This window comes from Cavia porcellus, unplaced genomic scaffold (genome assembly GCF_034190915.1).
Source record: "Cavia porcellus strain 051 isolate PalLab524CR breed Dunkin Hartley unplaced genomic scaffold, mCavPor4.1 scaffold_5, whole genome shotgun sequence".
Taxonomy (NCBI): Eukaryota; Metazoa; Chordata; class Mammalia; order Rodentia; family Caviidae; genus Cavia; species Cavia porcellus.
The window spans coordinates 54,862,780-54,873,654 of NW_026947488.1; the positions used below are offsets into that span (position 1 = coordinate 54,862,780).

The 10,875-nt window shown below is 40.3% G+C and overlaps 1 non-coding gene across 1 annotated transcript; it reads right to left on the minus strand.

The window, feature by feature from the left end:
- Window positions 1–760: 760 nt before the first annotated feature.
- On the minus strand, window positions 761–868 carry LOC111753520 (U6 spliceosomal RNA). Its single transcript, XR_002788301.1, has one exon. It is a non-coding gene; the product is annotated as a U6 spliceosomal RNA (small nuclear RNA).
- Window positions 869–10,875: the final 10,007 nt, after the last annotated feature.

The window sequence follows — 10,875 nt, forward strand, 5'->3', positions numbered from 1 at the left end:
TTTTGGTTCAGTTCCCAGTCTTTTGGCTTAGGGCTGTAGTGAGATTGTTACCCCAGAGCTTCCCAATATTGTTACACAAAGGAGAACAACTGACTACACTGGCTATAACATCCTAGCTACAGTAATACAATTAGCAACAATGATAGCATCAAACATAATTCAGAAACTGATAAATTGTGATAACTATTGAACTGTACTTTAGACCACAGGATCAAAGTCTATAATCATATAACAGAACCAATAATACATTGGGATTTGTATGCAAAGTGTTTCCCCCCTTGTTAGCGTGGATTTACACTGGGTTCACCTGGATGAGCCGGTTGGCAAGTTCTGTGCATTTCCCAAATTGGTCACCCATCTCACTGTGTAGGGAAATGGGCCAGTCACCTGGGTTTCTCTTGGCCAAGATTCCCAGGATGGCAGAGAGGCAATGGGCAAGGTTTCTCTCCTCCTGCACTGTTTACCGAGGTTCCCATGGCGGAAGAGAGGTGATGGGTGGGTATGTAGGGCTTTTTAAATGTGATTGGATCTAGGGTATTTGAACATGGATTAAAGGTGATAACTAAATTAGGCCACTGATTGGTTTAGCATAATTCTGGGTCTGGATAATGGGAGGGCTCACCTGGGGTGTGAGTAGTGGCATCCAATAGGCTTGTAGCCTGGATGGAATAAGAGGGAAAAGGAGGCTCAGTGGTGCAATTGTTGTCTCTTGCCTGCCTTCCCATGGACTGTTTCTTTTTTCTTTTCTTTTCTTTTTAAAAAAAATATGGAACACTTCTCCATATTTGCATGTCATCCTTGCACAGGGACCATGCTAATCTCCTCTGTATCATTCCAGTTTTAGTGTATGTGCTGCTGGAGTGAGCCCCTGTACTGTGTCTCACTGCCTTGGAGCCAGCTGACTCTGAACTGAAATCTCTACAAAGTATGAGCTAAAATAAACTTTTCCTCTTTTAACTTGTGAGTGTCAGGTATTTTGTCCCAACAACAAGAAATTGATTAAGACAGTTGTGAATGCACTTGGAAGCTTAAATAATTTACTTAAAAGTATGAACATGCAAGAAGTATGTTTATTTATGTGATTAATATAATAAATCATTACAAAGCTAGTGGATGAAAGCAACAGAAATCTTTTCTCTTAGAGTTCTGGAGACCTGAGTGTGAAATTAAGATGTCAGCAGGCCTCCCTCCCTCCAAGCTCAAGAGGGGACCCTTTCTTGTTTCCAATGGCCACCAGCATTCTTTAGTTTGAGGTCCCTGCATTACTGCTATGCCTCTATCTTTGCTTCACTGTATCTTCTGCGTGTGACCCTCTCATGACTCCCTCTGCCTCTGGCCTATAAGAAAATGTATGACTATATTTAGGTCCCATCCAGAAAACCCAGAATAAAATTCTCATCACAGCATTCTGAAATAAGTTATATCTTTTTCCATATAACATTCAGATTCCAGGGAATACTAGTGGTACCTTTTGAAAAACCATTCCTGGGCTGCTACATGTGGCTTAGATGCAGTTAAATTCAGGTCCCCAGGCCAACTCCTCTTCACTTCCTATCATATCTGTCCAGTCTTCAGCCACAGCAAGTCTTATGCACCTAGAGCAAAAAATCCCTTGGCATAGCAGCATGTGTATGGGAAAATCAACTAACCTGTGGACTTGGCCAAACTACTAGAACTTCTGGTAGATCTGCTTCATAGATGAGGGCCTGGCCTAGGTCCTATAGGCTCCTGTTCCTAGTGGCAGACTGATGAGGCTTATTTCTGAAAGGTACTCCAGGATTCAGGCTGAAGGGAATTCTAAAAGGGGGAGGGGCCTGTTCAACCTTTTCCCCCAGGTTGTGTAGAACTTGGACTTTATTTTTTTGTAGCTTGTACTTAAGCATCTCCATTCAGAGTTGGACACTGGGGAATCTGGCTGCAGCAGGGCCAGCTGGGAAGCTGGGATTCCATAGACCTGTGCTGCAAGCCACTGAGGACCAGTGTAGTGCTCAGCAGGCAGCCCAGAGGACAAGGCACCTCAGCCGAAGCAGGACAGGTGCTGGGTCTCCTGGGGACAGAGGGATAGGTAGTCAGCCAGAACTCCTGGGGAAGGAAGAGCAGGGAGCTGGGGGGCAGCAGCTGTGTTCACTGCCTGCCTTCCCTGAAGCTGAACAAATAGCTTTCTCCTCTCTGCTGGACATTTTCTGGGAGAACCAGACATGGGAGGGGGAGGGAAAGGTACCCCGGGGGTGAATTAACAAGTAGGGAAGGCTGGGGTGTGCAGGTGAAGGACTTCTCTGCCACTAGAAGTCATGAGTCTGGGCACACAGCCTCTACATCCTCCCATTCTCAGAAGCAGCTGTCCACCCCTCCCAAGCCCCACCCTGTACCCTCCCCACACCACCACCCCTCTGCAAGGCCTGCCCCAGTGGGGTGATGAGCTGCTGCTTTGCTGGGCCTCACTCTGTGCCTCTGCATCTGTGGTGTGCATACCACTCAGCTGGTTTCTCACAGTCTTTGCTTCATCATCCAGAGAAGATTCCTCACTCTTACCTTGATCCCTTGGGTACCTGTCCCTGAACCTCCATCCTAGAAATCTGAGGCCTGTGACCCTCCACAGAGTCTTTTGATGGCAGGCTCTGCACGAAGGGTGAGAGAACCAGTCAGGAAGTGCACAGGAGCCAGACATCTCTATGGTCCACAAAGCTGAGGGAGGCTTTGACCAACCCCAAGCCTAATCTATGTGTGAGGATGGTAGAGGCCAGGGCAGTTATGGCTTTTTTTCAGGTCCAAGGTCCAGTCTGATGTTTGACATCAATAGGATCCAATCTGATGCTCAACATCACAGGTTGCAAAAGTTCAGCCCTGTCCTCACTGCCTTTGATCTTTCTCATCTGAAGATCTCTTAATTGTTCACTTTCAGAATAACCTTCTCCTCCTGCTCCCAAAGCAGTAAGAGCACAATCCATTTGCCGTCACCATGAGGGCTGTGCCTGTTTTTGGTTTTTGTTGTTTTGTTTGTCTTTTTGGAATAGGGTCTCACTATGTAGTTTGGGCTGTCCTTGATCTCACTTTGTAGCCCAGGCTGGTCTCAAACTCTTAGAGATCTTCCTGCTTCAACCTCTTGAGTTCTGGGATTACAAGCATACCTGGCTTGTTTTTGAATGCCTAGTTTTTGTAAGGTGCCTGGCTATGTCTGGAATTCTCCATGACAAGTCCTTGGGAAGAGGCATATTTAAAACCTGGGCTTTGAAGAGTTAAGATGAGCACTTGGCAAGTACAAGTGAGTCATTCTTTCTGCTCTATAAATGATCCAAATATGAATTTGAAATGAACTTAAAATCTAAGGTGGGGGTGGTACGCAACCTGTGGGAACATCTGCTAGCTAAGGTTTGGGGACTGATGGAGGTTGGGCAAAAGGGGCTTCCACTCTGCAAAGCATCCTCCAGGTAGCTGGCACCTCTGCCATTGGAGTCATACAGCAGGTGTCAGGAAGACAGGCAGGAGCCACAATCCTCAACACCCACCCAGCAGAGGCACTTGGGATCCATTTTAGGACCTGTGCCTGAGAGTGGGTAGAGGTTTTCAGTAGTCAGTTGTGGGAACTGGCCCTGAGTGAGGCCAAAGAGACTTTTTATCATGTTGAAATCAGCTGACCATTCTCATCCCAGTTCTCCCAGGCACTTGAGGGTTGTTTCTGGATTTAGGACAATCTAACTGGGTATAAGATAATACAGAGAGATTATTTCTGTTCTGGTTAGTTCAAGATCTCTGCATTCCTGTATCTTCTTAGCTGGTGACACTGAGAGCAACTGAGGCTAATTCCTTAGGGGAAGGCAAGAGGATACAGTCTAACCTAGTGTGTCCATACTCAGCTTTAGATTCAGAGTTTTAAAAGTCTATGGTGTCCAAGTAAAACCCTGGATACCAGATAGATTATAGATAGATAGATAGATAGATAGATAGATAGATAGATAGATAGATGATAGATAGATAGATAGATCAATAGATAGATATAATAGACAGATAGATGAGAGAGAGGGAGGGAGAGAGACTGAAAGGTAGAGAAAACAAAGAAAACTACTTGGGGACTGCAGGGCCCAATAAACAATACCCAAGGACAGTGCCCTGAATTTCTATGGCCTTTTATGACCTAGACTTAGAGCTGAAGAGGCCAAAAACCTGGAAACATCAAAGACATGGACAAAAAAATCCTTCCTCCTCCCCAAAACAACCCAAAACTTCACTAACCAAAAGCACCAGGGAAAGGGCAGGTTAAGAGGATGAAGCTGGTAGACATTGGCCACTCTATTCCAGTCAAATACTGGAATATGTCAGCCCCAACCCATACCAGCCAAGGCAGAGTGGGAAACCTCGACCTCTTCTCTTCCCAGGTGCCACTGAGGATGGTTTCAAAGAAGATTCAGTAGGCAGCTGTGGATGAAAAGTTTATAAAGTGGACAGAGTTCATAGATACACTATGTTGAGTATTCCAATCCTTGAGCATGATATTTCTCTCTACTTATTTAGAGCTCTGATATTTTTTCTACAAGTCTTTTGTAGTTTTTACCATGTAAATTTTATACATGTATTTCAGTGTATGAAAGCTATAGTAAATGGTGTACTTTAAAATTTGGGGACCATGTATTCACAGAGAGGATGTGGAAACACAATTGAGTTTTGGGGGTTTGTTTCACACCCTGTACTCCTGATGAATGCACTTTATGGGAAAATTTTTTGTTTTGGTAGATTGTTTAGGATTTTATAAATGTACAGTCATATCATTTGACCTGTATGTCTTTTAATTCTCTTTCTTACCTTATTGCAATGCCATAACAATCAGCACTCTGTGAAATGAGACTAAAGAGAACATCCTACTTTTGTTCCCAATTTAGTAGGGAAAGTATTTGGCTTTTCACTGTTAAGTATATTCACTGAAGGCTTTTGTCCATGTTCTTTTTCCAGTTGAAGAACTTCTTCTCTATCCCTAATTTTCTGAGAGGTATTTTTATGTGAGAGAATACTACGTTTTTGTCAAATGCTTTTCCTGCATCAATTGCTATAGTCATATTATTTTTCTTTTTTAACCTGTTAATAAAATGAATTACATCAATTGATTTCTAAATGTTGAACCAGTCTAGAATAAAACCTACCTGATCATGTTATAGAATTCTATTAAATTAATACTGAATTATATTTAATGTTTTGTTAAAGATTTGCATCTATAGACATCAGGAATATTGGTACATAGTTTTTTTCTTTTTTGTATTTTTTTTGGCTTTGGTATCACAATAATACTGATTTCAAGGGCTGGGGATTTAGCTCAGCAGCATAAGCGCCTGCCTTGCAAGTGTGTGGTCATGATTTCAACCCCCGGTACCAACAAAAATAAATAAATACTGGTTTCATTAAGTGAATTAGAAAATATTAACAATTAGGAAGTGATTTTGTTTACTGGTTTTAATTCTTCTAAAATTTAGTAGCAGTCAGGATGGTGGCACACTACTGTAAACCCAGCTACTTGGAAGGCTGAAACAAATGGATTGTGAGCTCAAGCCCTGCAGGAAAAATGGTAAGATCTTATCTAAAAAGAAAAAAAAAGCATTTTTATAAAATTCTTCAATGAAACCTGGTTCATATTGGGTGAATTCTTGTACCTTACTTTTATTGTTTTGCTTTGTTTTTTAAACTATCTCTCCATTTAAACTAAGTTTTCAAATCTATGTGAGTAGAGTTAAGAGTCTTACCCTTTTTGCTTACTATCTTTGCAGTGTCTACAGAGTTAGTGGAGGTAGACGTTGCTTCATTCTGATACTGATGTGTGTCTTCATCTTTTTTCTTGGTTGTTTTTTCTTGAAGTCAGTCTTACTGACCTTTTCCCAGAACCAGCTTTTGTTTCACTAATTATATTGCTTTTTCTGTTTTCAATTCAATGGATTTCTGCTATTTTCTCTATTATTTCCTTCATGTTGCTTCTTCTCCTTAAAGTTGTAGTCTGGCTTATTGATTTAAGAATATTCTAAATTTTCACTCTCAGCACTGCTGCAGAAGCCTTCCCCAAAGTTTGATACACATTAATTATTAGCTTGTTGTATTTCTTTTTTATTAGTAGTACTTATCTGCAGTATATGCAATCTACATTCATCTTAGGGAGCATGTGCATGTACATACTACAGCTTCTTTTTTTAAATCCCCTTCCTCCTGCCTCATCTCTCTTCCTCTAAATCTCCTTTCCCCATTTCATTCTTGTTGATACTACTAATCCAATCTCATGCTTATGACATACAGTGTTAACACTGATTTAGGTTACCAGGTTTCTGTACATGGGATACCTTTATGATTCTCATTCCCTTTCCCCCTCCCCCACTCCTCTTGCCCATGTTCTTTTGGATCCTTTACTAAATACTCCTTTACCTCCGCCTTCTATCTATCCTTTATTGGGCTCTTTGTCCATACTTTGCCTTACTCAAATTAGAGGTGCTATATGGCATTTAAGCTTGTGTGTCTGATCTATTTAACTCGATTATATTTCCCAGGTGCATCCATTTTCCTACAAATGTTGCAAATGTGTCATTCTTTTTTTTTTGTTTGTTTTGTTTTTTTCATTTTTTATCGATACCAGGGATCGAACTCACGACTGCCTGCTTACAAGGCAGGCACTTATGCCGCTGAGCTAAATCCCCAGCCCCCAAATGTGTCATTATTTATAGCTGAGTAGTATTCCATTATGTACAGATGTCACTTTTTCTTTATCCAATCACCTGTCAATGGATATACTGGCTGTTCCCAGGATTTAGCAATCATGAATTGTGGTAGTATAATCATTAGTATGACTGTATCACAGTATCATGATGTCTTTAGTTTTTGGGAAAGATATCTAGAAGGGAGATAGGTGGGTGCTGTGGAATTTCTAATTTGATGCATTTCCAAATTTCTGCCTGAGACCTCTTTTTGAAATAAATTATTTAGAAGTGTGTTACATAGTTCTGTGACATTGAGTTTCTCTCACAGCATTCTTTTGGGGGACACAATTTCAGTCTAGACCTTTAATCATGGGATTGACTCTGATTCCTTAATTAATTTGATGTCTTTCATTCATCTTTGCTCTAGGACTATTTTTTTCCCCTTGGTGAGAAGTATCTAGAAGACATACTTTACAGTTATTTAAATATCTTTATCCTCCTCACCACACTTTTAATGACATTATTTGTGTCAGTGTGGACCATTTGTTTCTTTTTTTTTTTTTTGGATGATGAAACATTAATACCTTTCTTCCACTTAGATTTCCATTAATACCTTTATTCCACTTAGATTTCATTGAAATCACCTAGCTTTGTCCAGCAAGATCTTCTGCAAGATGGCTTCTTTGTACTTTTGACACACGGTCCTCACTCTTTCAATCTGTGTTTATTTCCAGATCCCAAAACATGACCCAGGCTCACCTAGTACTTTTCTGCAACTGACAGAGAGTTAAACATTCTTCCATGATTCCTTTCATTTAATGGTTGCCCTTAAGTCTTGGGGGCTTGGGGTATGGTGTTGAAGTTGCTGACTGCTCCTGTACTGGAGTTTCTCTTTCTTGTTAGATATAATTGTGTTTGCTTTATATATTTGATGAACCAGCATTGGTGAGACACATGTTTATGCTTGTTATTTCTTCTGATTTGAGCTATCATTGGACAGTGTCCTGTGTCTCCTTTTACAGTTTTTGTCTTGAAATCTATTTTGTTTGATATAAATATAGATATCCTTGCTGTTAGAATTTATAGCTATATGTTCCCCAAGAGTCACCTGCTGAGTAGGAAAGAGCTTCTGAGAGGTGACTGTTTTACGGGTGCTTATAATTGCCTTACTGCCCTGCCGGGACCGGCCAGTGGTGAGTGGAGCAGCAGCGGCGCAGAAACCTGTCCCAGCCTGGGGAACTCTCTTCCTGGCCTGGGGACCAGGACAAATGGTGAGAGGGGCAGCAGCAGCGCAGAAACCTGCCCCAGCCTGGTGAACTCTCTTCCTGGCTTGGGGACCAGGCCGGTTCCCTGCTGGGACTAATGAATGGAGCAGCAGCTGTGCGGAATCCCACCCCAGCCTGGGGGAACTCTCTTCCTGGCCTGGGGACCAGGCCACAGTTCCCTGCCAGGTCCAGTGAGTGGGGCCACCACAGGGAACCCGATCCCAGACTGGCAGAACTCTCTCCCACACGTGGAACAACACTTGAAGCTCGAAAATACAGGAAAATGACAAAATGAAAGACCAAAATGCAATCTCAAACATCCAGCCCATCCCAGGAAAACCTAGGAGCCATGTGCACAGAAGAAAACACATGCCACATAACTGAAATACCTGAAATAATAGTAACTGAAATAAAGAAGCAACTCTGGGAAGCCTTAAAGGAATTCAAACTAGAAATAATCTCTCAGGTAAAAGAAGAAATGATAAAAGAAATGAAGGAGATGCTGAACATAGCAAAAAAGACACAGTTAAAAAATTGGAGGAACTAAACAAAAGGATAGAATCCCTGGATGAACAATATAAGAAACAAACAGAATACATAAAACAGATGCAAAGAGATATACAGGAAATCAAAAACTCCATTGAAAGTTGTAAAAACTGCCTCAATGAATGTTAAGATAGAATCTCAGACCTCAAAGACAAGATTGCAGCTAGTGAACAGGAAAGGAAAGATCTTTTAAAAATAGCAAGAAATCAGGAAATAACAATTCAACACCTGCAAGATGACACAAAGAGAAACAACATAAGGTTGATAGGGATAAATGAAAAAGAAGGGGACAACATGAAGGATGTCAAGAGGATATTTAGAGAAGTAATAAGCTGAAAATTTCCCAAACACAAGATTGGAAACTGATATCAAGATCAGTGAAGCATATAGAACTCCAAATAACCATAACCAAAATAAATCTACACCCAGGCATATAATAATGACCATCCCAGAAATCAAACAAAAGAATAGAATATTAAAAGCTGTCAGAGAGAAAAGACAGATCACCTATAAAGTAAAACCCATTGAAATCACAGCAGACTTCTCAGCACAAACAATAAAGTCAAGAAGAGCATGGAGTGAAATATTCCAGATCCTAAAGGAAAATGATTTCCAACCTAGACTGATGTACCCTGCAAAACTGTCCTTCAAAAGCAATGGAGAAATAAGATACTTCCATGACAAAGATCAGCTGAAAAACTTCATGATCACCAAGCCAACCCTGCAAAGAATACTGAAAGACAGCCTAGATACATTTAGGAAAAAAACACTAAACAAAGCAGACAATTAAACAGAGCAGAAAGATAAAGATGCAACAGCAAAAAGATAACATGTCAACATAAACCAATTATAATGGTTCTAACCATTAATATAAATGGTCTCAATATGCCAATTAAAAGAAACAGATTGGCAGAATGGGTCAAGAAACAAAATCCAACCATATGCTGTCTACAGGAAACCCATCTAACCCAAAAGGATACTCACAGACTGAAAGTCTAAGGATGGAAAACAATACTTCATGCAACAGGAGCCCAAAAAAGTGGGGGTAGCTATTCTGTTTGCAGACAAAGTGAACTTCAAGCCAATAATGATCAGAAGGGATAAAGAAGGTCAGTACATACTGGTTAGGGGAAAACTCCAAGAGGAAGAGCTAACTATCTTAAATATATATGCACCAAACTCCATAGCTCCCAGTTATATAAAACAAGTACTAACAGAAATGAAAAACCAAATTAGCAGTAACACGATTCTAACAGGAGATCTTAACACACCATTGACACCAATGGACAGATCAACCAGACAGAAAATCAGCAAAGAAATAAAAGAACTGAAACACACCTGTGAACAAATGGACTTGATAGACATATACAGAGTATTCCACCCAACAACAGAATACACATTCTTCTCAGCAGTACATGGGACATTCTCTAAAATAGACCATATATTAACTCACAGAACATATTTAAATAAAGGCAAAGGAGTTGAAATTATCCCTTGCATGCTATCGGACCACAGCACTATGAAATTAGAAATTAATGATAAAAGATACTGCAAAATTGCCACAAGCACATGGAAACTGAATAACACACTCTTGAGTAATCAGTGGGTCACAGAGGAAATTAAAGAAGAAATTAAGCAATACCTAAAAGAAAATGAAAACACAGATACAACTTACTGGAATCTGTGGGATGCAATGAAAGCCATCCTCTGAGGAAAATATATTGCACTGAGTTCCCACATCAGGAAAACAGAATGAATACAAATAAATAACCTGATGCGATGCCTCAAACAGCTAGAAAAAGAAGAGCAAATCAAGCCCAAAGCCAAAAGAAGGGAGGAAATTATAAAAATCAGAGCAGAAATCAATGCAATAGAGACTAAGAAAACAATCCAAAGAATCAACGAATCAAAAAGTTGGTTCTTTGAAAGAATAAATAAAATCAATAAGCCCCTAGCCAACCTTATAAACAAAAGGGAAGAAAAAGTTCAAATTCATGCAATAAGGAATGAAAAAGGTGAAATCACTACAGACTCTATAGAAATACAGAAGATCATCAACACCTATTTCAAACACCTCTACTCTCAAAGGATTGATAACACAGAAGAAAGAGACAGATTCTTAGAAACATATAAAGTACCAAAGCTAGATCAAGAGGATGTAAAACTGCTGAATAACCCAATCTCTGTCAATGAAATTGAACATGTAATTAATTCCTTACCTATAAAGAAGAGCCCAGGCCCAGACTGATTCACTGCAGTATTCTACAAGAAATACAAAGAAGATCTAATGCCAACACTCCTCAAACTATTCAATGAAATTGAAAGGGAAGCAGTCCTTCCCAAGTCATTCCTGGGAGCAAATATTACTCTAGAACCAAAACCTGAGAAAGATCCAACTGAAA